General features: G+C 39.6%; 1 long non-coding RNA gene across 1 annotated transcript; it reads left to right on the top strand.

Moving 5' to 3' along the window:
- Positions 1-3,882: 3,882 nt before the first annotated feature.
- LOC109280537 (uncharacterized) lies at positions 3,883-5,399 on the top strand. Its single transcript, XR_002086902.2, has 3 exons — positions 3,883-3,969; positions 4,382-4,539; positions 5,164-5,399. It is a non-coding gene; the product is annotated as an uncharacterized LOC109280537 (long non-coding RNA).
- Positions 5,400-5,970: the final 571 nt, after the last annotated feature.

Genomic DNA, 5,970 nt, shown 5'->3' with positions numbered 1-5,970 from the left:
CTCTCACCCGTTCCGCCCGCCTGGTGGTAAGCGATATGCGCCTCCAGCTCCATAAAGTTTTCTACTTGGCGTTTTCCAATTATTAATTAGTTGTAATTAATTAGTTGTTATTATTAGTTGTAATTATTTTACAACTAATAAGAGAAAGTACTTTTTTATGCAACACATAGTTAACATGTTGCTGGGTTTTTGTTTGTAGCCATGTTGGTCTAAGGACATAGGCAGGCAAGGTTCTTTGTGATATCTTTTATTAGACCAACTGAGTAGTTGGAAAAAAGTTCTAGGCAAGCTTTTGGGCACAGTCACGGTTTTTCAGGCATAGGGAGTCTCTGCTGGTCTGAGACTCCAAGGAATGAGAGAAGCTAGAAGTCTGGCAGGATGTCAGTGAAAATGTAAATAGGTAGAAATTAGAAAGACAAAAGGTAAAACAGGTAAGGGAGGGGGAAGAAGGGTGGGGAAATGGTTGTCTCCCTTTGGCCTTCTTCCCCCCTGCTTTCTTCCCCCTCACTTACCTGTTTTAGTTTTTGTCTTTCTAATGCCTACCTCTTTACATTTTCACTGATATCCTGCCACACTTCTAGCTTCTCTCATTCCTTGAAGTCTCAGACCAGCAGAGAATCCCTATGCCTGAAGAAGGGTGACTGCACAGGGGAAACACCATGTATCTGGGTCCATGAAAGCAGTTTTCCTTAAGTGTTCCCAGGACTAATTGTTGTTCTGGTGTGGTTTAGTACCCGCTGAGGTGTTGGGGCTTAAAGCCCGTTTTATGGAACTGGGAGGCTCCTCCCTAGCTTGCTTCTGCAGCCATATGGCTGCGGGCAGGTGAAACTTGGGGTCATCCGAACCCCAACCCTCTGGGCTTGGGCCTTCATGTAAGATGCCTGCCAAAAGACTTTGGAAATATCTGAAGCCCCTGGCAGGGGTGGAGGATGTTTGTCGGTTGTAGGCCCATTTATGGTTCTGGACTGACTCAGGGATTTGCACTTGATTTGGCTGATTTGGCTTGGCACATGAAAAATTTCCTTAAAAAAAAAAGAAAAAAAGACTGTGCCTGAAAGCTTGCCTAGAACTTTTTTCCAATCACTCAGTTGGTCTAATAAAAGATATCACATCTACTCAAAGAGCCTTGCCTGCCATAGTTAATATGTGGAATTCATTGCCACAGGAGGTGGTAGAAGTAGATAGCATTGCTAGGTTCAAAAAGGAGCAAGATAAATTCATGGATGATAGATCTATTAATAGCAGTTGAATTGAACAGTTGGCTGTGTTTCCTCTCTAAACCAACCATTGTGGATGCCAGTGAGGTAATGAATAGGAGATAGATCATTCTAGATATATCCGGTTCAGTGCTCTCCTCTTAAAGCATCTATTTCTGCCACCATTGGAGACATGATCCTGGGCTGACCATTGGGCTGACCCACTAAGTCACTTCTTAAGTTCAAGAGAAAATGTAGCATAATCGTAAGCAGAACACAGAATTCTGGAAGTCCATTCAAGACAATATAAGTTGGTCCCTTTCGTAAGAGGATTCCAGTGCTGATCCAGTGAAGTGTGGGCCCATAAAGGTGTCCAATGAAGTCATGGAAGTGAAGGAAGATGAGCCAATAGGTTTTCAGATACTGAAACAGGTACCATAAATATTTTTAACTTAGATGGGACATCTAGCTACCTTAAATATGTTAAGTGACATGGTGCTATTTCTCCATTCCCATTCAATACCTCAAAAGCTAAAATACTATATCTCATGGGGAGCTAATGTATGGTATGTCAGCAGTGGTGTAATACTGACAGATAAATAAAGCCATTGTATTCACCAATGTTCACATTACAAGGCAAAGGACATACATTGTAACAAAATATACTCAATGCTAACATATTATTGATTGCAATGTAATCATTGTCTCAAATGAACAGAGAGCACAAACAAAAATAGATTAACCAACAACTAAATTGTGTTTACCTTGTTTGGCAGGGCTACCTGAAAGATGAGTCATTTTCTGATCTAATACCATTGCCATCTCTAGTCTCCTGTGTAATTGCTATTGCTGAGAGAAAAAGGTCAAATAATCTGAAGGCTGAAGGTGCAACAAGGTATTACAAAGGCAGGATTGATCCCAGGTAGATGCAATACACCAATTAGCTGCATATTTCTTTGAGATGTGAAACTAAGGCCTTGCCCATCTGGGGTCATTAAAGGTCTCATTGGACTTTCTGTCAGGATAAGGTTGTAGGTGCTGGCAGAATCCTACCTGGTCAACTGCAGTTCACCAATATAAATTCCTTAGTCCAGATTTTATTGCATACTGTGTTCTTCATCTGTAGTGTGTTGCTGTACGCACATAAACTCAGCACTGCACTTAGTCTTACTGATGTTCTTCTTGTTGGATCAAGGAGCCCTCAGGTATAGTTTAAGAGGCTAACCCCTTGGAAACATTCAGTTTACACAGAGGTCTTTGCAGCTTGTGGGGACAGACCCAAACTATTTCCAACTAGTTAGCTCAGGATATAGCTAGCAGAGAAGCTGTGGCAGTATGTTGCTCATTGTGGGCTAACGACCTGTGTATTTATTCAGCTTCTTGGGCTAGTTTGGCAGCCCACAGGGAGAGCGTTCCATGCTGTTGCTGCAGCTGCACTGTTAGCTATGCCTGAGCTAAATTGATTAAGACTACTGTGGGTACGTCTGCAAGATCTCAAAAAGGGATCCGCATAGCCATGTGCGGGATAGCTATTCAGTTTGCACATGGATGGAAGAATCATGCCCAAACTGTGCTTGTTTAGGGGACCTTTCTAGATAAGAAGTATTATAAAAAAATATACTGTAAGACCATTTTTAACAATAGTTTTCAGATTGATTTTGTCCCTATCAGATGTTACAAACTAAAACCAAGATCAACTAAGTTTTAGCTGGGCTGGTGATGTAAGAGATAAATATTCAAAGAAGGAATAGTATTTGATGCATAATTAGCAAATCAAGGCGCCATTTTTCATCTTTAACTGAAGTGGATAGTCTTGGTTCTGCTGAAATCTATATTTCTATCTATATGTTCAAAGATCTGATCCAAGGTCCATCAGTCATTAGACTGAAGGGATGAAAACCCTTGAAATCATTAGAGTTACACTGAGGTCAAACTGGCAGTGGGTAAGATGAGAATCCAGCTCATTATCTTTCTGGCCTTTCATTTGCATGTTAAAAGGGATTCAGGATTAAGGACCATATCCGCCAGCATCAGTTGTTTTGCAAAACTCCCTTTGACTTCATTGGGAAACTCTGCATGTGGATTGATGGCAGGATATGGTCCATAATAGTAGAGGGAAGGTTACCTGCTTCTGCATCTTTTTGTTTGTGTTGCCAGAAGCAATCAGACACTTTAAAAACATTTGCATAGAGAAACCAATTAACTCCATCTGATTTGAAAGTATAGCTAGGTATGAAAATACAAAAAGAAATCTCTAAGAGTAAATTAAGCAACTGATTTCTTTGATGAAATGCTTTTGGATTACAGTTATCAGCTACCAGTTTGGTCCGTAGTTCTTTTATTAGAACATTAACTATTTTTTCTTGTTTTATGATGATGCCTTCATGAAAAATAGATCTATGGAAATAGTGAAAACCAGAAAGTAAGTAGGAGTGAAGGATGCAAAACTGCAGTTTTCCCATGGCCTGAAAATGACTCCCTCCCTGGCTTAGGGCAGCCACAGGTATGCTGTTAATTTTCAGTCCTCTTGCCAGAAGGCTATAAAATGCCTTTTCATCTTATGTTACATAAGTATCCAACAAATAAGAAGACTGTTATTACAAAGGCAACCACACTGAAAAAGGTTTCATTTACTCTGAATATCTGCATTAAAGACTTCTGCTGTCTCTTTGTAACTTAGGTTGCTGAATACTGTTGGAGAGGAAAAACACATCAGATTCTTAAAAGAAATGTTAAGTTGGTGCAACACCAAACTGGGATGCTGATTGGCAATGTAAGTTACTTTCAGTTAAACATTAGTGTCATCTACCCTCTAAAACAGACATTTATATTCTTGCAGCATAGCAGACAGCATTGTGGAAACCAGTGTTAGTTTTTAATTTTGTCTGCTACTTCCACACTTTGATGACCCTTATGAACTAAACTGAAAAGAGTCCATAAACTGTCAGGATTCAGAACTGTGAAATGCTGAGCATAGCCAATGAAAAGACAGAAGGGTAGACTGAGAAAAGTTGCGCAGCAGATCTGAGAACTGGGCCCCAAAATGTTGATCTAATGTTCCTTGATATCAAGGGAAACATTCCTTTGATTTCAGTGTGAGCTGGTTCAGGCTCTATAGGAGAATCTGCAGAAAATAGATATCATGTTCTCTTTCTAGGAAGACTCACTTGTGTTTTCTGTGACAGTGAAAGAAGTGAGGGAAGGGTGATTCAGAAGACTGATTCAGCATTTGTGCAACATGCTTCTTATCTTATAACAAGAATATTCTTCCTGCATTGTTTTGGCTGTGTTACGCCTCTCCACATGTTCACTCGTTCTTCAAAGCTCCTTTCAGTGAGAAAAGGTACTTTGATTTGACTGCCTAACCCAGTGGTTAGGGCCTTATCTAGGAAGGAGGAGGTGTAGACTCTAATGAACACTTACGTTTGAGAGAGAGAGGTTCTGGAATCTTTATCATGGGGAGTTCAATTCATAAATGCAGGCTGGACAAATATTTGTTTGGCATGGTGATTATGCCTTGGAAGGGCTCTGTGATCCTGAGATTCTGTAAATGCGTTAGATTTAAACATTTGGACACGATACATCTCAAATATATGTGTTCCAAAGAAATATAGTCAGTGAACTTCTAAGTGGTAGGAAATCCCCACTCATTTCACAGTATGGAGTCATATATGTATCAACAAGACTATAGAAGCAACAAGTCAGTCATTACCTGAAATAAATCTGATTGAAACCAGCTAAGGATCTGGCCCAGTATGCTTATTGAGATTATGATGATTCATTTCATATCTATGTATTATTTGTAATACACTGATACCTAGAGGTTTGACTGCTATTTGGGGATCAGTTGTGCTTAACACTGTACATACAACATACTAAGAGGCAGTCCTTGCTCCAAAGAGCCTACTGTGCACAAAAAAAACAAGGACAGAGACAAAGGAAACATTCTGTTGCCTCCATTTTACAGGTGGATAACAAAGGCACACCAAAATTGAAGGTACTTGCTCAAATTCACACAGGAATTCTATGGCAGAGCCAGGAATTGAGCGGATGTCACCAGCATCCCTGGCTTCCCGAGGCCACCCTTCCTTTTGCGTGTTGCAGAAACTCCTTTTACTCTGATAGGCTTTTCAGGTACAAATTCTGGGTCTTATCATATTTACCTTGCATTGATTTTTCTTGAGAAAAAAGCTGTGCATAGGATCTGGGAGGTCATGATTTCGTTTGTGTATCCTAAGCACCTCACCTTTGTGAAAAACATTTCCAATAGTAAAGAATGACATTTTATCAGAAATAATTTAATACTTTTAAATATGCAAAAGTCTTGAAAGCCCACAGCTCCCTTTAACTGCTTTCAGCTGGTTTAAGAGTACATGTAAATCTTTCTTCAGTTCTAAGCATTGTCAAGTACACTCAGTATTTAGAAAAAAAACACGTCTACAGATAACTCCAAAGCACTCATTGAAAGTGAAACCATGGGCTACCACTAAACCCAAAAGTAATCTGCATCCCAAGATTAAGAGTAAAGCATATATCTAAATAAATATACAGTGTCCAGACTTTCAGTGGATAGTGGCCAAAGTCTGGTCCTAATATCAGTTAATTTTGTCATAGACTATCATTTTTAATGTCAGTTTAACTCAAAGAATTACAAGTTTGGCAACCTATATGGCCGGCAGATCTACCAGAAGTCCAAAATGTATGTTGTAGCATCCTCAAAAGGCTTCCATTATTGACAGATACAAAATTAAATTTGTTCCCAGGACAGATCTAT

Source organism: Alligator mississippiensis, chromosome 2 (genome assembly GCF_030867095.1).
Source record: "Alligator mississippiensis isolate rAllMis1 chromosome 2, rAllMis1, whole genome shotgun sequence".
Classification (NCBI taxonomy): domain Eukaryota; kingdom Metazoa; phylum Chordata; order Crocodylia; family Alligatoridae; genus Alligator; species Alligator mississippiensis.
The sequence above is the reverse complement of the archived record's forward strand: the minus strand, read 5'-3'. Positions and strand labels throughout refer to the sequence as shown.